The following is a 21,366-nucleotide window of genomic DNA, read 5'->3' on the forward strand; positions in this document are numbered from 1 at the left end:
GAAAAGACACAGGCAGGCTCGGAGCCTTATCCACACAGGCGCAGGGACCACTGCCTCTGGGGACCCCTGCAGGCTCTTCAGCCTTGCTCTGAACTGTTGAATCTAAAGGCAACCTCTGCGAAGCTCCATTCCTCAAGGAAAAAAAGAAGAAGAAGAAGAAGGGGGTAGGGCTTCTAGAGGGAATATTTTCCCCAAAATGCCAGCGTGGGGTGGTGTTCAGGGACCGGAGAGGGGTGGAGTAGGCTGCTCCTCAAACATAGCTCCTCTTCTGGCACACGTACCACCTGGTTCAGAGAAAGGCAGGCACTGGCCCGCTAGGTAACAGTTTGCTGATTTATTGGCTGGGGTGAGGGGTAGAGAGGAAGAAGGAAATGCAAACAAAAGAACTTTGAAAAAAAATGAAAAGAAAAAAAGACGAGGGCCAGTTACGGTGACATGCTTTAGAACGCCAGCCCCTGAGAGTCCATAAGAAATTCCACAGCCAAGACTTGGCTCTTTAAATCTGCCAGCGGAGATGCATCCAAAGGTTGGAGAGAGGGAGATGGAGGTGGGGGGGAGAGCGGTACTAAGGTTCCTGCGTAAATCGCATCGCCCGAAAAATGAAGATAAGGAGTCGAACCAGCCGGAGAGGGGCAAATGACTTCACAGCTCCTGCGTTTGGGGTAGAAGTTGAGCAGCAACCAGAGAGCAGCGAAGCCCAAGTGCCAGCATCCGCCCAGAGCGCTCGCCGCCGCCGCCTCCCAGGATCAGCATGCAACAGCGATCCGCGGCTGCGCCGGGGAGAGGGTGGGAGAGCAAGCAGGCGAACGAGCGGGCGGGCGGTCGAGCACTCGCAACGAGGAACAGGTTGCAGTCAGTCTAGCTAGCGATGGCAGGGCATAGGACTTAATCCACGTACCGAACTTCCTCACCAAAGACCAGCTCTTTCTCCTCCCGGCCTTCCTGGCTACAGAGAGCAGAGATGATGCTTCAGGGCAGGTTGAAGAGCACAGCGCAGCAGCGCAGCAAGGTGGCCAAGAGGGACGCGGGGGCGGGGCTCTCAGAGTCCAGCGTGGTGAGGCTGGTTTGGCTTGTAGATTCGTTTTACTAAAGACTACCAAGGAAGAGTCGCCGCCGTTCCCTCAAGTGATGAAAAAGAGAGGCCCACTGAAGCTGGTGATGCCTGCGGACTCTCTGCAACAGATCAAGGACCTGTCCAGGAACACACTCTCCTTGGTCCTAGGAAGGGTACCCAGTTGTGTGCCTCTTGCAATGCCCTGCATAGGGTTCTGCTCGCTGCTGCTCTAGTGGAGGGTAGGGACACTCCTCCCCCAGGATCTTGTAGCCTCTGCTTCGGATCTCCTAGTTACCATCAGCAGGGATGCCCAGGGCAAAGAGAATGCCCTCTTCCTAAACCAACACTTAACAGGCCTCATAGAGAAGTGCCCTCTGCTTCTCTGGGACCTTCTGTCCTATGGGTCCTAAGGGACCTTACAAGGCAGCCTTTTAGCCTGGACTCTGCTTACCTCCTGGCAGGTGGCCCAGATATTCCAGTCCCCAGACAGTGAGCCTCAGTAAATGCCACCCACCACCACCTTTTATTTTTCAACTAAGGTCCATTGACATTCTCAATCCTACTTCATTTTAAGAGAGACAGAGAGAGAGAGACAGAGAGACAGAGAGACAGAGAGAGAGAGAGAGAGAGAGAGAGAGAGAGAGAGAGAGAGAGAGAGTCTGAGGTGTAGAGGTAGGAAATGTAAGCTTCAAAGTCCAGAGAAAGAAGTTCTGTTTAACAATCTAGTTCTTGCCTACAGGAGACTCCATGGACAGTCTACCCCTGCTCCCTCCTGTCATCTACACTCTCTGGAGCACCCTTTCCTTGATTTGTGCTCACCCTTGGCTTCAGCATGTAGCTGTATCCATATCCTTTCTGAGTGGTGGAAGGGCTGAGGGCAAGGGGTGGCTGAAGACACAAGCAAAGGCTGACCAAAGCCCCAGTGTTGGAAACATGGGGGAGGGTGTCTTCTCAGTTATGAAAGGCACTGTGTGAAATTACCTGACAAGAGATAAGGTGTTGTCTGAGTGTGAGGCATGTGTATTCCTACTCGTATGTGTCTGTGCATGTCTGTATGTGTGCATTGGTACATGTCTGTTGAATCAGAATGGAGAGAGAGAGAGAGAGAGAGAGAGAGAGAGAGAGAGAGAGAGAGAGAGTGAGTGATGGAAGAGGTTCTGTGTAAAAGAAATGGTCTCAACACAGGCCTTGCATGCCCTCAGGAACTTTGTGTTGACCTTGGGATTCATCGGAGACCATTCCAGACCAAATTACTGTTGGAAGTGTGTCAATCCCACCTGTTATTGTTATCTCACTTTGCTGACAAACTTATTGGGAGATATAAATAAAGGAGGGTGACCATGAAGTGTTACTAGATGGTCACGTAGACCAAGTGGCTGCCTCAGAACTCTGTAAAATGGGACTAAAATATCTGATTTCCAGGAGACCCATAATCCATTGCAGAGAAGCCATACAAACCATTCATTTAGCAAATATTTTTGCATCCATTCCCCACAACAGACACTATTTTAGACACTGGGGATTCAATAATGAGCCATATGGATGATGACATAAATGATGTGTCTTTCATAACTTCCAGGAGATTGTATAGCTTCGCAGGCTCTGCTCTAAATCTCACTTTTCTGATGAGACATAACACTTTCCTCATCATGCCTTTGTGTCTGTTTGCTAAACAGGGTACACTAGCCTTTTACCTTCCAGAAGTGTTTCTGAGAAAGATTAAGGACCCCTACCTTGTCTCTTTACCCAGCAAACAAAGATCTAGTACTGATTCTGTTTCCTCTTTCTTCCATATGCTGGGTTTCCTGTGACTGCTGCAATTCTTTAGAGGCCTAGAATATGCAAGACAATATACTATGTGGCAGCGTTGGGACCCCGTGGGGCTGAACCCAGCCTTTCTGCATTCCCAGACAGCAGGCTTCACAAACATCTAGGCAGAGCTCACTCTGGATCAGGGATGGCTCTGAAATGAAGCTACTTAGGATTCTTCAAGAAACAGTCCCCGGAGGGCGAGGGAATGTATCATGGTATCAATAGGTTTAGAAGGGCGCTTGGTTTAAGGGCAGCAAAGCTGGAGGAAGGCACAATCTTCTCTCTTCACCTCCAACCTGAATGCCACAGCTTTTGAGAGCTTTGAGAACTATGGGTTTCTATACTGGCTTCCTACTCTCATCTCTCACATTGCAACTTGCCAGGTGGATACCTTTTTAAAGATTAAATCACATCAGTGATTGATATAGTGACCAATTTACATAAGCCCTACAGCTGGCCACCTCAGAGCCCAGAAGAACATGAATTAAGGTGCTGGTTCAGCCCCCAGAACAGCAGAGCTTCAGAGTCAGGAAGGGGTTGGTTCTGACCTGATAAAATGCAGAGTGTAGACATCTAAGGGATCTGATTTTCAGTTTCTAATAACCATGCCACATAATTGCAAACTGTATATCATCAAGAGGAGACACAATGTTGCTAAGCCTATGGATGTTCTGCCTCCCATCCTCAAGACGAATTCTGACCTATGTCTAAATATTCCAGACACCAAGCTAAAGGAACCATCAAGAGTGACCCCAATCATTGCCATCATGATCCTTGTATGGGAACCTGATAAGTATACTTTCCCCTGGTTCTGTGGTTCTCTCAAAGACCCACAAATGGAAGTGTGGAGAATCAGCAACTGATCAGAACTCTGGAAAGCAGTTTTAAAACCTTTGGAAAACACCTTTCTCAGCCTCAGAGAGCCAGAAGTCTTATTTCCCTGTTGCCAGAGCACCATCTACTGGTCACTTGTGAGACATCACTCTGAGCACAAGTACTTAGCAATCCAGCACCTCGGGCACCAAGCTTGAGAGTCCAGAAGACCTTAACAATTGACCTCTAGTCACCAGCCCGATGTCACTCCCCTGTGGGACTTTGTCCAGATCCACACCCTCCTTTTCACATGGCAAACAGTTCATCTCACAGTTCCCAAGAAGCTCATACCCACATATTGGACACAAGGTTACCAACACACACACACACACACACACACACACACACACACACACAGAGAGAGGGGGGGGGAGGGAGGGAGGGAGGAAGAAAGGGAGAGAGGGAGAGAGGGAGAGAGAGACAGAGAGACAGAGACAGAGAGAGACAGAAACAGAGAGACAAAGACAGAGAGACAGACAGAGAGACAGAGAGACAGAGACAGACAGAGACAGAGAGCAGGGAAGAGGGATGATCAGGATGTAGCAGCCAAACAATCTGCATGGTTCGCAGCAAGCTGTGACCTGCAGACTCAGAATTTAACAGGTGCAGAGGAAGCAATGACAAACTTTCCCAGATTACTGACCTTACACAGATTATTACATTTCAAAATCTTTTTTTTTCCTGTAGCCCTGATACTCCTGTGAACAATTCAACTGTCGGATAAGAATAAGGAAGACTGACTGGAGTATTTTCCGCCTTGTGTATAAAAGGAGGGAAGCAAGGACATCGCAGTGTCCCCAGACCAGGCAGGCCATGGAGCACGTGCTAAGGCATACAGAGTAGCGAGATGAGACTCTATCCCAACCATTCATAAAGATCTTCCCAGACCTCACAGGCTTTGTGCCATCTTCATATAAGATTTTAGCCACTCATTGAGGAATTTGAAAATCTGGGCCTTGGCTGAAGGCATGTTCCCCTCCCACCAATCCTGATCTTTACTCGGCTTTCCCTTGCCAATTACACTTGGATGACCTGTGTTTAAACTATCGGAGCCCCCTTTGTCCTATTTTTCCCTTATTGAGCTTTTCCAAGAAATAGACTCTTATGCAGAACTGTGCTCTAAGGAACATAATGCAGAGGGGATTTGGGAGTGGGTTCTTAAGCCAAAGTTGGCAGGAAACCGTGTGCAAATGCACAGCGGAGCAGAAGAGCGGGATGGCAGTGCAGACATCTCAGGCTGCTGGCGCTCGCAGCATCACACAGCCCTGACTCTGAGGGAAATGGAACTCCACATCCTTACATAATAATAGCCAGCCCTGGAACGAGCATCTCTCAGACCTGGGCTTGAGAAACCCCAGGACACCATAACCTATCGATTGATCAAACAGCTGAAAGTTTGCCCAAAGGAATTTTGACCCTATCCCTTGACGGTAACGCAACATCGCTTCAGTAATAACAGCGCTAGGGACACCTCACTGCTTCTTTGCTGCAGGGATATGAGACATATTCTATTTGTTATCTGAGGCCCAGAGAGTAAAGGACTTTTCCAATGGCACAGAACTGGGAAATAGCAGTCAGCTCTCCTGATAATAAGCCTAAGATTCCTTATGGCAGTTGCTGCTATTAAGGTAATGTATGCCAAACAATGTCTCCCTTGCTTAAGAGTTAGGTCCTAGACATAATCTTAGTATTGCAGAAGTAAGGCATGAACTTAAGTTTAAGAGTCTCCAAGGGGATTAAATAAGAATACACAACATCACTGGGCGGCTATGAACGATTGTTCATTGGTATGTATACAGCTCTTGGAGTGCCATCTATCACACAGTAAGTGCTGTGTGTCTTCCCCGCATCTTATCTATGGCACTGGGGCTGAGATAACACACAACAGGCGCCTTGTGACTAATGGGGAGCTTTCTGTTTCAGAAAGGACAAAATGCAGTCATCAGATGGCTTTGATTTGCAGGCCAGGGGTAGATGGAGGAGACATGGAAGTGCCTAAGATACGGTTAAAAAAGGACTGAAGCTGAGTGTGGTGTTACAGACCTGTGATTCCAGCACCCGGGAAAGGTGAGGAAAGTCAGATTTCCACTTTGAGGCCAGTCTGGGATACAGAGAGACCTGACTCCAAAACCCAGGGATAGGGATGTAGCCCAGTTGTAGTTGTCTGGTGTGGTCCTTGGTTCAATACCCAGCAGGAACAGAAAAAGAAAAGGAAAGGACAAGGCTAGATGCTAGCAGTATCAGAAACCCAAAGGTTCATGCCACTTGAGAGGGCTGGGTATTTTGTTTACTGATTCATGAATTCATAAACCACTTGGTAGGTATTCCTAAAGCCCTTTTCACATGCCAGGCATTTTTCTTGGACTTCTGGAGCTCAAAGATAAATCAGACATAGTCTAAGAACTCTGTGAACATAGAGTTTAAAGGAGAAACAGACGAGACCAATTCCTGAAAGGCTCTCTCCTAGAAACAGGACAGGGGGGTGCACAGAAAGAGACTAAGAAGAAGGCAGCCCTTTCAACTGGAGGCAGCCAGAGAAGGAAAACAGTCCATGACGCCCCAGCATTGTAGCCTGGAAGGACAGCCCATCATGTGAGAGCTCAGGCTGGAGACTCCATACAAGATGCACAGGGTTGACTACGAAGTCTGCATTTCTATTTGCAGGCTCCATATCTGGAATCACAGAGGTGCAGCCTTACTTCTTTAGTCCATTCTTTGGCATCAGATGAGATCGCTTTCCAGCCTGAACAAACAAGCAAATATGTTGAACCTACCAGATGTTAACTGCCATTGGCAAAATCGGTGGGGGCGGTTTAGAGCCTTGGAAAAACTGGATTTCACCCCATCTCTACCCACCTCACCCCCTACCTAGGGCACCACTTGTGCTGCTCTACCAAAGCCAAGGTAGGCAAGAGACTCAGCAGAGCTCCTGTGCCTACTACTGAGGATGATCGGAGAGTAGGAACCATTAACAGAAGCAGCCAACCCCCTCCCCCACACCCCCATAGCCTCTTGTCTCAGGAAACACAACAATGGAGCCCACATCCTGCAAAGCTCTCCCAGCCTACTTGGGCTTAGATTGATTCATCCATTCAGCAAATGTACAATGAGTGCTGTCTGTGTGTCAGGCCTCATGTTAGATGCCAGAACCGGTTAGGGAGTGCCTAGGAAGGGAAGGGTTGAGAGCAGACACTGTACTTGCCACCCCTGTCTAGCTCCCCTCTCTGAAGGATTCTCTTGAAGAGTATGCTCCCAAAGCAGACAAAGCAGCTCACCCCTGAAGCAGAGCCTTAGGAGAAGACTGAAGCCAAGGGAAAAAGACTGCTCACCCATCATACCTCTCTTGGTACCCTCTGGGCGGGAACCAATAGCAGATTAAGTCACCACCTGTCCATCACTGCACTCTCTCTCCCAACCTTCTCCTACACTGAGCAGTTGGTCGCACCCATAAGGCATCCCCACATGATACGGACTCAAGGGCAGTTTTGAAATGTATACCTGGGAAGGACATTTGCTGGTTCTGCCTCCTCCACTCACCAGAAACTGCACTACAGTTCTCCAACGACCTGGGATTGGTCAGTGATAAAGTCTCCTTTTCCCTCTCCCATCCATATCATTTAGTATAATTGACTTCCTGCTCTTCCCTGAGATCCACCCCTTGTCTTCATATCGCAGTTACCAATCTCCCAGTTTCTCACTCTTCCCATCTCCGGCTTTTTATTGCTCTCACATAACTGTGCAGAACGCTCAGGGACTCCTCTGCCCCTTCATCTTCCCCTTCTGCTGCTGCTCCCTTTGGACTCCTATCCTTGTCCTGTGCTCTCGTGTCTACCCCCTTAGCTCTCACCTTTCACCTCACCTCCAATGAAGTAACACACGTCTTCTAATCATTCCAAACTCAGCATGAATTCAAGCCAAGTTTTTCTTCCTAAGACTATAATTTTTATCTCTGGGATGCTGTGGCCCCAGCCAATCATTTAAACTGAGTGATCATCTCCTATTGCTTGGAAAATGATCAAACTCCTTAGCCCACCAGTTCGAAAAAAATCTGGACAAGTTGAATCTTCCAGATCTTTCCCACACACGTGCCAAGTGTGTCATGCTCTACCGAGATGACAGTCACAACAGACGTCGCATCCACTATTGCCTCAGGTCATTTAGGGCCTGCCCCTTTTTCACTTCTCCAGCTCCTGCCACTGCCCAGTTGAGTTTCACCTGCATCTCTGTCATAGTCCCTCCAACTCCACGCCCCTCTCTCCTGCTTCCCACGAAACTTCCTCTCTTCCTACTTCATGGTATTGTTTAGGATACTTGCATTTTATTATCTTCATGGAAGCCTTTACAAAGTACCTTTACAAAGTCAAGTGGATGAACAGACTTTTGCAACTCCTTTTGATTTAAAAATAAAAACAGATGCCCGCTTATTTAACAGTTAGGTATTTGGTCCTGTCTGAAGACTGGCTTTTCTTGTGTATTCTGGGTCTGGCTTTGGGTCTCTACTTTGTGGCCAGATGTTTCCACTTGTTCCTTCTAGTGTTAGGATCACCTCCTCCATTATTACAATGAGGTGCTTACCTCTCCTGAAGGAAGTCAACTGATTCTGACCCACAGAATCCCAGCACCATGACAGCCTCAGCCTTCTTCTTCTTTCTTTTTTTTTTAATGAAACGTCAAGTTAGAAATTTCCAAAGCCTTCAAAACAGGGCTGAATAATATTGCCAAATGGGTTGTTAAAGGAAGAAATTGAGATCCCCCACATAAAGCAAAGTTTCAGAAAACGAAACACAGGATAAAAGTTAGCCAACCCCTACCCCAAAAAAAGGCAAATGCCACCAGCAAGTCTCTTTGCTGAATAATGAATTACATGAGAAAAAGAAATACTGGCCCCCTAGATACAAAAATCAAGCAAACGACAACAACAAAATCACACACACACACCCCACTCTAGATTCAACTCTGATTCGATCTGCCACTCAGGTGTACAGACATGCAAGTGATTCTTTTATGCTGTTGAAAGCTTTCAGACAGGCTTAATTCAGCACTTGTGAATGTGAAGAATGACAAGCTTTCTTAAGATATTCAAAAGAGTAAGTAAGAAGGAGGACTGCGAGTGTGGTTGAGTGGGAGAGCACTTGACTAGCATGTGGGAGACCCTTGATTCAATCCCTAGTACTGCAAAAAAAACATAATTAATTAATTAATTATGGAACCATGAAAAAATAATTCCCAATCAAACAAGAATTTCTGAAATATTTATTCTGTTCTAAGACCCCTGGCAATCCAATTCCTGGGACACACACATAGACACACTCACAATGTCACACTCTCTCTAAGACATTTTGTTGTTTTTTTAACACAACCACTCCGTTCTCAGTCACATTATTCTAAATTATCTGCTATATAGATAGTTAATAATTAATACAATAATTCCAAATTCCCAGATATGCTCTTTTCCTTTATTCCTCACGTATCACAACTTCATATGGAAAATTTAGGGCTATTAAAAAAACAAAAAAAAATAAGCACACATCAAGAAAGCAAAAGTTAATGTGATATGCATATGTGAAATATCAGAGTAAACACTGGGGGTGGGGGCAAGCCTATCAGCTCATCACTTAGAAATCTGGGGTAGAAATATCCAAGTTCAAGGCCAGCCACGGCCGCACAGTGAGACTGCATCTTTACAAACCAGCTGAGAGCTAATGAGATAGTTTAGTGTGGAGAGACATCTCCAAGCCTGATGACCTGGGTTTGATCCCTGAGACCCACATGGTAAAAAGAGAGAACTGAGTCCTGCAAGTTGTCCTCTGACATCTACACACACACACACACACACACACACACACACACACACACACAAACACCCCATATGCCTAATTAAAAAAACAGAAAGGAAATATCATAATGTAACATATCATTTACATAGTCAACATACCTTAACATAATACAACTTTTAAAGCAAAACAAAATAATTACAATATGTGGTTTATAGTAATTATAATAAATATTAAAAGCTGTTACATCAAAGGCACTACTCCTGGCTTTCCTTATTGCTCAGAATACTCTCATGGGGTAGGTACTATTATAATCCCCCTTTTATAGATATGAAAAGCAAGACCAAAAAGGATCAAATAATTTTCTGTAGAGTCAGATAGGTGGTTAGTGGCATAGAAAGTCAACCCTGGGATTACCTAATTCTCATACCCATTATCTTAGCCCCTGTATGGCCTCTAACTGATATCAACAGAGATTGGAGAGAGTTGCTCTATTTCATGATTCTACAAGTCCAAGGGTAGCAGATGCATCCAAACTCTCTAGGTGGTGCTGACAGTGCTCAGAACCCAGGCTGCAGCACAGAACTCTGCTGGGAAACTGATACCTCAGCCCCACTTCTGTTTATAAACACTTGTGCAAAATAGCATCACATCTCAGGGACTACCAGAGAAGCCAAATGTGGCAACCAACCCTCGAGCTGCATTATGGCACATTTTCAGCTTCATTTATAGTTTCACACTTTTAGTCTCTCACAACATCATCTGTCCTGCCAACCTGCATCCTGGTTCAAAACCTGTCTCAACTCCTCAAAACTCTTCAAATCCCAAGGGTCATGCTGCTGCCTATTCTGACTCCTGACAAGTATGGTTTTGCACATGTCAATCTATTTGTCAATGATTGGCTAAATTTATCTGAAATGCACTAACCCCTGAGCTTTCTGTGGGTCAGTCCCATAAGCCTTCTGGAAAATTTACTGACCAAATACCAGCTGGGGTCAGTGAAAAAGTGGAAGTCAGGGAGGAAAAAGGGACAGTGCTCACTTAGAGCAGGAAGCAAGGATCTGCTGCACAGACCCCAGTGTGACCCAGAATGGTGTATTCAGGGAATCTAGAGACAACACTAGGAATATCGGTCCTGAACATCAAGAAGGACTTCAACTTTTTTCATGAACACTTCTACTGCCAACGCAAGCCATGAAAGTATTCAGCAAATTTAAATCCTCCTGCCTCTCAACTTGTTTTCCTGCCTGCACTCCAGCAGGTAAAACACCCACAGACTCTCAGTGCTCTGGGCTGTAGAATTCACAGGAGTCTATAATGTTCAGGTTATTTTTAAACTTTCAGGCCACTCTCCCTCCCCACAAACAGCAGGCCTGCCATTTAGAACAGTGTTTAACCCACACCCCACCTGCTTTGAAACTTTTGCTTTTTGTGTTAAAAGAAAAGACACAATCCTTCAAGCACGCACACACACACACACACACACACAAACGCATACACACACACTTTCACACACAAGACAGTACCAGTTGTGGAGAGGTCAAAGATCCTGCTCACAGGATGATGTCAACATTGTCACAACAGCTTTAAAGACACTTGGTAAACTCAAGAGTCATATCACTGCAAGTGAAACTATCATTGTATTTGCAGGGACACACACCAGGCATTACAGACAAAGTCAAAAGACAGCTCCATGCTCCCAAATGGAGAATTATACTCCCAGTAAAGCTTTCGGGATCCTTTATTCACCCAGGGAACAAGGTTGGTGATACAAAGGGTTCTGTTACAATATTCTTCAAATTAGCTATCTTCTGTCTGGCTTAGTTGTGGAGACAGGCTCTCACTGTGATCTAGGCTAGCCTGAAACTCATAGTAAACCTCCTGCCTCCACCTCTCAGGTGCTAGAATTACAGACATGCGCTGCCATAACTGGGCTTTTACGTTCTTTCCTTAGAGAAAAACATTCAGGAAAAGGGAAGAAAGTTCCTCTCAACAGGAAGAGAATTGAGTAATTTCTTTTGCCATTTTAAGTCAGCAACTATTAATAAGTAATGTCTGTGGGAGACAGAAGCTCGGCATGTCTGTCACCTGCTTGAGCTACACGAGGGGCCCATGTAGTAGGTGTGGTTGGTATAAACCATATCTTGTACAAGACAAATCAGGATCAATAAAGTCAAGTGTGTAAAGTCACGTGGCACAGAGTTAGAATGGGTGCCTGAACCTGCCATAGACTAGAGGCCTCATACACCCAAATGTCTGCATCCCCCCGAAATTTTAGGCTAAAACTTACTCCCCTCTGCAACAGTATTAAGAAACGGAGCCTGGACTGGTGAGATGTTTCAGTGGGTAAAACCACTTGCTGCCAAATCTGAAGATCTGAGGCAGCCTTCTGACCAGAGACAAGCTGAAGGCACAAATGTAGCCTGGAACCTGTAGCCAGATGAGAATGTTACAAGCATTTAAGGAAGAAGAGTTCACAACTACTCAGAGTCAATGAGGGTCAACCAGTGAACACTGGGCCCTCCCCAGTCATGGACAAAAGAAGAAAGATTAAAAAGTCCCTTTACCTGGAAACTAGCTTTGCGTGAGCTATACATCTTCCTGTAGCCACTGAACCATCCAGGTTATGAAAAGCAGACTGGCACCGACAAAATCAGCTACAGACTGGCTCCAGGACCTTCCCCTTGATGGTGTAACTTTCAGAACAAGTACTTACAGCCTCTACATCCCCCTCACAGACACAGTGCTCCAGAAACATGTTACAGAATACACCAAGCAGCATCCTTACTGAGCCAAACCTTAACATGAGAAAAGATGTCCCACAGAAAGCTCCTTTGCCTTCTCCACCCCCCTCTACCCCCAGGCACTAATGGATGACAAAAAACTGGCCAAGTGGACTTAATTAACACTTACACTAAATACATCTGAGGGACTTTTAGAACCACAAAAGTATGTCTCCCTCAAGACAATTAACAAATGCACACACTCCTATACATCCAGGCCCGGGTACCTCTCTTTACCTCCCTCCCCTCTTTGGGGAGCATTTCCAAACTCAGGCTCTCCCTGCTCCACCTCTCTAGTTGACCATTCATCCCCACCTCTTCTGCTTTGACCTCCTACATGCGCAGTTCCCTTAAGTCCTGTTCCCTTCCCTGCCCACGACGTAGATATCCTCGGTGATTTCATCCATCCTAACAGCTTCCACTAAAGCTACTATCTGAACAGTGCCCAACATTTCGTACATAGCCCTGTTCTTTTTGAAGTCTGGTACCATTCGCAATTGCTCAGATGGGCTCCCCCACCTGGAAGGCCTGACAGCATCATGAATCAATTGGTTTAAAAGCAACTCATCCTCTTTCCCTTACAACCAACTCTGTCACAGGCCTGTGATTCTGTTTGTAGCTAGCTCCGCCATCTCCCCCTTACTGGGGCAGAACACTTTGCATATTTTATCCCACCTCACACCAATCATTACCTACATCTCCCTTTTCCTTCGTGCCACGCCCACCATCTCCATTCCTTTTCCATTTGCACTAGTATCACCTCTGTGACCGGAAGGTCGGGCTTCTTTCTGCTCAGTAAATGGAAATAGGCTCCTACCCCATCTATCTTCTTCTTCCAGGTTCTATGGAAATTCAGTGCTTAGCTCAGCTCTGAGCCTATTCCTACCTTCAGAGCAGTAAAATACAGACATTCTTCAGTGTTCTACCCCAGCATCTAGAAGAGTATCTGGAAAAAGAATTACTAAGCACATTTGGTTTAAAGGAAGGGAGGGAGGGAGAGAGAAAGGGAATAGAATTATCTGGTACCCATTATATTTAGAAACAAAATTGCTATGAATTTAAGATTAATCCAAACATGAGTATCATTGAGTCCAAGCTTTTATTACTGTTCTGTTATACTCAGAACAATATCTCATATTAGTGCTTCAGTGAAGCACTGTCAGCATCCCCCAAATGTGCCAAGTTTTTCTGTTTCAGGTCATTTTTCATTTTTCTCTTCCCTTCTTTCCGCCTATTCTCATTGCCGCCAGTCAAAAGGCTGCAAATCAGTCCAGGTTGCACTCCTATGATCCATTCTGTGCTCATATGGCCAAAGTGACTTCCCACTCCTCTAAGTACCTCTGGCACTTCATGTTATCCTGCCTCTGACACTGCGATGTGCATTTATCTTCTACGTTGCATGGCTTCATCTTTGCATTCTCCATAGCCTCCAGTGCACTTCCTCACAGGTTGTGTATCCTTGTGTATTTACTAAACATATATGCAAATGCATAAATAAATGAATGACAAAAATGAACAAAGCCAAGTGCACACAAGCAGAACGCAGATTTAATGGAATCTATACCGTACTGGGGAGGTGCTGTGGAAGAAGTCGTAAGTGATGAGCCTGATCTGGAGATAATCTGTTCAGTCCAAGGAAGATTGCCTGCAAGGCTCACTTCACAAGCACAAGTACAATTTGTAAATATAACATGGCAAGACAAATAATCCATTGCAAGGACGCAGATACCAGGGTCACTATGAATGTGAAGAGAACACAGTATCTTAAGATTTGGCTTTTTGACTCAGGTGACAGCAGATGCTGGCAAGGATGTGGAGAAAGAGGAACACTCCTCCATTGTTGGTGGGATTGCAGACTGGTAAAACCATTCTGGAAATCAGTCTGGAGGTTCCTCAGAAAATTGGACATTGAACTGCCTGAGGATCCAGCTATACCTCTCTTGGGCATATACCCAAAAGATGCCTCAACATATAAAAGAGACACGTGCTCCACTATGTTCATCGCAGCCTTATTTATAATAGCCAGAAACTGGAAAGAACCCAGATGCCCTTCAACAGAGGAATGGATACAGAAAATGTGGTACATCTACACAATGGAATATTACTCAGCTATCAAAAACAACGAGTTTATGAAATTCGTAGGCAAATGGTTGGAACTGGAAAATATCATCCTGAGTGAGCTAACCCAATCACAGAAAGACATACATGGTATGCACTCATTGATAAGTGGCTATTAGCCCAAATGCTTGAATTACCCTAGATCCCTAGAACAAACGAAACTCAAGACGGATGATCAAAATGTGAATGCTTCACTCCTTCTTTAAATGAGGAAAAAGAATACCCTTGGCAGGGAAGGGAGAGGCAAAGATTAAAACAGAGACTGAAGGAACACCCATTCAGAGCCTGCCCCACATGTGGCCCATACATATACAGCCACCCAATTAGACAAGATGGATGAAGCAAAGAAGTGCAGACCGACAGGAGCCGGATGTAGATCGCTCCTGAGAGACACAGCCAGAATACAGCAAATACAGAGGCGAATGCCAGCAGCAAACCACTGAACTGAGAATAGGTCCCCTATTGAAGGAATCAGAGAAAGAACTGGAAGAGCTTGAAGGGGCTCGAGACCCCAAAAGTACAACAATGCCAAGCAACCAGAGCTTCCAGGGACTAAGCCACTACCTAAAGACTATACATGGACTGACCCTGGACTCTGACCCCATAGGTAGCAATGAATATCCTAGTAAGAGCACCAGTGGAAGGGGAAGCCCTGGGTCCTGCTAAGACTGAACCCCCAGTGAACTAGTCTATGGGGGGAGGGCGGCAATGGGGGGAGGGTTGGGAGGGGAACACCCATAAGGAAGGGGAGGGGGGAGGGGGATGTTTGCCCGGAAACCGGGAAAGGGAATAACACTCGAAATGTATATAAGAAATACTTAAGTTAATAAAAAAAAAAAGGAATGTAAAAAAAAAAGATTTGGCTTTTTGAGTGAAGATAGGGATGATCTTCATTCATTCATTCATTCATATATATAAATACATATTCATATATAAATATATATATATATGGCAGATATATAAAGATATATGTGGGCATATATTCAGAGAGAGATGAATGATGTGTCTAGAACTGGTCTATGTTAGATACAAAGATACTCTGAGTATAAAATTTGTCTAATATGCCATACATATCAGTCTCCTCTTATAAACTCTCCACTTTACAGATGAACCAAGACATATACAGCAGACTTTCTCTGACTCATCATTCTCCACATTTCTGATCATTCTTTGTCAAATAGATGCCTTGTGTTGTATAATGCTGAACAGTATTCCTGACATCTAGTCACTGGGGACATGCTGACATGCTCCTCAGTTTTGACATTTAAATATATACTGTGAGGGGAGTAAAATCATCCTTGGTTGAAACCACTAGTGTAATCAAGTGAATGTCTCAAGATCCCAGAATTGGCATCCAAACCAGACATCATAGCATAGAGATGCAGTGACTCCCAATGGACCTCACTTCTTGGGGAAGTCACAACCTTTGGGGATTGGAGTAAAGTCAGAGTTATGTCTCTGATTCTTAGATTCATATCCCTGCTGAGGACTCCACACCTCATGATGAAAGAGAAATAAGGAAATACTGTATATCCCCAAAAACGTTCATGGCTAATGTTACAAAGTGTTTGTGTGTGGATGTGTGTGTGTATGTGTGTGTGTGTGTGTGTGTGTGTGTGTGTGTGTGTGTATGAGAGAGAGAGAGAGAGAAGAGAGGGAGAGAGAGAGAGAGAGAGAGAGAGAGAGAGAGAGAGAGAAGATTAGAGGAATATAGAACTTGGGGAAAATAGGATAAACTTTCCATCAGTAATAAAAGATACAGATTATTGGAGTCAATAATCTCAGTGAGTTCTAAGCAGAAAGAATAGAAATAAATGCAATTTATACAGCATCAAGTAAACTATGAATAAAGTATAAGGTGAAAATATTAAAAGTATCCCAAGAGAAGACAGAATACCTACAGGCAGCCAAATGATCAACTATAACAAAAAAAGGCCAAAGAGTAACAGAATAATATACACAAGTATTGAAAATGCTCAGATAAACTTTCATTCAAAAATTGGGTTGAAAGAAATACTATCACTGAAAAAGATAAGATTATCATTTTAGATTAGATCAAGTAGGTTGTATCAAATATGCCTCAGGAAGGAAATATGAATAGAAAACAGGAATGACATCCAAGAAAAGATGTCGTGATGAAGTAAGCTATTGGTGGATATGAAACCAATTCTAAATATATCTATATAAATATATAATCTATGAATACACACACAAAATGGAGCTTTATTACCAGACAATGACATGATAGCCAGAGGTGATATATTACGCAGGAGCACAGACTTGAAATCAAAACATATCTTTCAAGCTCAGTATCACACGACCTAGATAGCCACTAGAACTCTACACTTTATTGGAATTGAGAGAGGTCAAAAGTTAAACCCGCTTGCTGTACAAGTATTTGGAAGTGAACTCATATCCCAGAACCTACATAAAAAGCCAGATATGTCTATAACTCCAATATTGTGGAAAGTGGAGACAGGAGGATTACTAGGGGTTTCTAGTTGGCAGAGGTTAAATAAGAGGCCCAGAAGTAGTGGGGGGAAATTACTTCATTTCTGAACAATATTGGTCAAAAGACTATACATGGGGTGGGCTTGGAAGAATCAAAAGCATAACCTATTTCACACTGTACACAAAAATTAATTCCAGTTAGAAGAGGCAAATGTGAGAAACAAAACTGTAAAAACTTTCAATTTAAAATGCAAATGACTTCTTTTTTATATCAGTGTGTAGAAGGAATTTTTAAATGAGACATGATGAACAAAATTCATAATGGCAAAAGTCAATAAATTTTGCTCCACTAAAAGTAACAACTCTATGAAAAAAAAACCACCATTAACAGAGTGGAAAAGACAAGTAATGATGGAGAAAAGCTATAGCCTACAAGTCATATCTAGAATACATATAATTCTCACAAATCATAAAAAAACATAAATCATCTTCTAGAAATGTATAAGCAAAGATATGAATCCAAGATTCACATGAAAGGAAATTCATCTGGCCAATTAACTTCTATTAATTGCTCAATTTTATCAGTAATCAGAGAAAGTTCAATTAATATAATGATTGGATTCCACTTTACACTTGTCAGCTTGGCACGCTTTAATAATCGCGAGCATCTCAATTGTTGGCGATGCAAGGAAATGAGAGCTCTGCACGTGGTGGGATTAAAACAGCGGCCACTCGCTTGAAAGAGCAGTGGCAGCAAAGCTGGGAGTGTGCATTCCAGAACCCAGCAAGTCCACTCTTCGCATCTCCCATAGAGAAAGAAACCTCCATGTGTCCAAGGAAATGTAGACAAGGCCCATCATTTCAACATTACCTGTGATGACAGAAGGGGTGTCAAGATCACCAGCATTGGAGGAAATGAGTTAACTTAGGAGCAGCAATGACTCAGACAGTGGAGCACCATGCAGAAGCTAAGAAAATGAACTTAATGTGCATATAATGATGCCAGTAAATCTTCTAAATAAACGTTGACTTTGCAGCTAAAAGACACAACCCATGTATCATTCACAAAGATACTCCTGTACATAGTAACACATGCATGTGTAGCAAAATTACTAAAATGCACTTAATAAGAAATATCAGTTCCAGAGAACCTCTGTAGTGAGGAATGGGGACGTAACTGCGTTTATAGAGGCTTACTCATCTAAAACTGGGAAAGAGAAAATGCAAGCAGGAAAGATGTTGTCCACTTAATCTTGGTAGTATATACACAGATGTCCTACATTTCCATATTAAGTATTTGAAACATAATTGTGATAAGTACTTAGAAGAAATTTGGAGGCAAGAAACTGAAGGTCCCAGAGCTGCAGTGACAGCTTCATCCATTACTGGTGGAGATGTAATTAGTGCAGACATCGCTACTGAAGAGGATGGGTCAGTGTACCTCAGGAGCCATAAATACGTACGCAGTCTGAGCTTCAAAAACCTCAATTATGAGAATCTCTCCTTATGAGATCATCAGACTTGTTCATAAATAAATTGAATTGAATTGATATTTGAATACTTTAAAATTATGATTTTTATTGTTGTTAACAAATTATGGCAATCACACAATAGAATTTGCAATTTTGAAAAATTACATGGCCGTAATGACATAGGACACTCGCTACTCACAACATATTATTAATCAGTGAAGAAAGTTACAACGCGCACGTTGTAATACTCCCTTGAGGTAATAAACTATCTGTTGGCTATTTTGAGTGTGCATATGTGTACACAAAGGGGGGGAGAAGCCTAGAAGAATATTTTCCCAATGTTAATTATTTATAGGATTAGGGGAATTTTAATTTTCTCCTATGTGCTTTTCTATATCTTCTACAGCAAACAGAAATTGTACTATCAAAACAGAATTAAATATAAGATGGGTATAAGTTCAAATGAGTGGTTCACATAAGCCACCCTTGGAGACTGATGCTTTGTTCTGCAAAAGCTGGTGTTACTTTTAGTTGAGCAAGTGAAGAAGACAGCAATGCAAAGAAACTGCCCCAGGGTTTGATGGCAACGTGTGAAGACACAGTTGCCTGAAGTATTAGAATGTTCCATCTATAGGATAGTCTGAACAAAACTCTCTCAAAGTATGTCCTAGAGACAGCCTGGTGGTGATGCATGGGTGTGTGTGGCTCTGGGTCTCTCAATTCCAGACTCCTAAATGACTCCACAGGAATGTTTTCTGCACTTATTTAATGGCATAGGCTCTAGAATCCACAGGCATAGGCTGAAAAGGAGGTCAGCCAAACAAGAATCAAGATCAAGGACACTTCAGTCATTTGCTACTCAACGTCAACCTTTCTATGGTCTCATTTATTATGGGTGAAGTAAAAGAGCCTCAGGCACTTTCTGCACTGAAGTCATTGAATTCTCAGGAAATCTCCAGTATGTTGGTGGAATTGATCCCTTATACACATCTTCCTCTATCGGGGCACTAGTCTGAATAGAGCCTGGGGTCATCATGAAGTTCTCTAGTTGTCCCCAGCAGTGTGCCCAAAGGCAGAGAGCCTTGACATGATCAGCCAGAGAGAGGAACTATGGCAAGTTTGAGTTGGAATCCTGATGAACTATACAGTGAATTTCAGGCAGGCTGCTGTGCAGAAGCAAGCCACCGCTCGAAGCAACCAGACCATCTTAACAGCACCCTCCTAACACAGCTTTGTCTTAAAACCCTAGCCATAGACATACATGCTCAAGACCTCCAGGGCTGCTGCTCTTACTGAGACCATAGCCTCTCCTGATCAAACCATGGGCAGCATCGTCATTGTTCACCTTGCTCTTCTTAAATCTGTTCTGACTCCCCAGTCATCTTTTAAAAGAGTACAACTAATCCTGCATTCCCTGGTCCAAAGCTTCCTGAGGGTCTTCCCTACCATCGGCTTGTCCCCGCACTCTGGGTTAGCCTGGTATGTCCAGGAAGCAGAGCGGGGCAGGACTCACCTATTTTCCTCAGGTCATACCATCACATGGAAGTAGGAGGGAGGGAGAAGAGAAAGCAGAGGAGGAGGAAGGAGAAGAGAAAGCAGAGGAGGAGGAAGGAGAAGAGAAAGCAGAGGAGGAGGAAGGAGAAGAGAAAGCAGAGGAGGAGGAAGGAGAAGAGAAAGCAGAGGAGGAGGAAGGAGAAGAGAAAGCAGAGGAGGAGGAAGGAGAAGAGAAAGCAGAGGAGGAGGAAGGAGAAGAGAAAGCAGAGGAGGAGGAAGGAGAAGAGAAAGCAGAGGAGGAGGAAGGAGAAGAGAAAGCAGAGGAGGAGGAAGGAGAAGAGAAAGCAGAGGAGGAGGACGGAGAAGAGAAAGCAGAGGAGGAGGAAGGAGAAGAGAAAGCAGAGGAGGAGGAAGGAGAAGAGAAAGCAGAGGAGGAGGAAGGAGAAGAGAAAGCAGAGGAGGAGGAAGGAGAAGAGAAAGCAGAGGAGGAGGAAGGAGAAGAGAAAGCAGAGGAGGAGGAAGGAGAAGAGAAAGCAGAGGAGGAGGAAGGAGAAGAGAAAGCAGAGGAGGAGGAAGGAGAAGAGAAAGCAGAGGAGGAGGAAGGAGAAGAGAAAGCAGAGGAGGAGGAAGGAGAAGAGAAAGCAGAGGAGGAGGAAGGAGAAGAGAAAGCAGAGGAGGAGGGCAAGCCCGTAGAAGGTGTGTGAACCAGGCATCAACTGCTAGAAGATAACCACACCTCAGAGCAATCCACCAGACCTCTTACTGATTAAAACATTCTCATGCAGAGAGCCATCCTCTCCAACTTCACATTGTCCAAGGGGATCCCGAGTACCTCATGGGGCAGTGTCAATACAGAAGCTCCAAGATTAAAAGCTAATTATTTCTAGATGAGTTAAATAAATGGGTGGGGGGGGGATAAATAAATGACTGAAATCCAAGATGAAGAGTGAAAAGGCCAATTTACAGCAACTCAAGGCACTGAAAACAGGACCCCTCCCCACACAAAGTGAAGTCAAGCCCCCATACAAAATGTCTGCATTCTATAACTTGGAGAATCCCAGCTAGGTGCTGAACTCACAGATCACCCAGGTTCTTCGTGTTTCGTAGAAATGTGTGTGTTCTTGAATGTGCACAGATATGTGTGTGTGTCTATGTGTGTGTATGTGTGTGTCTATGTGTGTGTATGTGTGTGTATGTGTGTGTGTTAGGTATGTGTGTTGTGAGAGCACATATGTGTGGGGTGTGTGTGTATGTGTGTGTGGACATATGTTTGTGTGGCATGTGTGTGTATTGTTTGTATGTAATGCATCTGTGGTAGGTATGGTGTGTGTTGTGAGAGCACATGTGGGAGGGTAGGAGAGAGAGAGAGAGAGTGTGTGTGTGTGAGTGTGTGTGTGTGTGTGTGTGTGTTATGAGAACTACTATAGCAACTAGAGGACAAATTAAGGAAAGAGAAAAATCATGGAAGAATGAAATGGGCTAGAAAGTTGTCAGAAGGCAGATATAGGAATGAGCAGAGGAGGACCTCTGCCCAC

At 44.3% G+C, this 21,366-nt stretch overlaps 1 protein-coding gene across 14 annotated transcripts in view; it reads right to left on the reverse strand.

Annotated features, from left to right (window-relative positions):
- Cacna1e (calcium voltage-gated channel subunit alpha1 E) overlaps positions 1-21,366 on the reverse strand; it is a 488,748-nt gene that overhangs the window by 319,823 nt on the left and 147,559 nt on the right. The window contains exon 1 of one of the 14 annotated variants that reach the window (XM_039091017.2): positions 899-1,562. The exons of the other annotated variants lie outside the window; for them this stretch is intronic. The gene's annotated coding sequence lies outside the window, so the exon portion shown is untranslated. Of the gene's footprint in view, positions 1-898; positions 1,563-21,366 lie in introns of those variants that run through there. 14 annotated transcript variants of the gene reach the window in all.

Source organism: Rattus norvegicus, chromosome 13 (assembly GCF_036323735.1).
Source record: "Rattus norvegicus strain BN/NHsdMcwi chromosome 13, GRCr8, whole genome shotgun sequence".
In the NCBI taxonomy this organism is placed as follows: domain Eukaryota; kingdom Metazoa; phylum Chordata; class Mammalia; order Rodentia; family Muridae; genus Rattus; species Rattus norvegicus.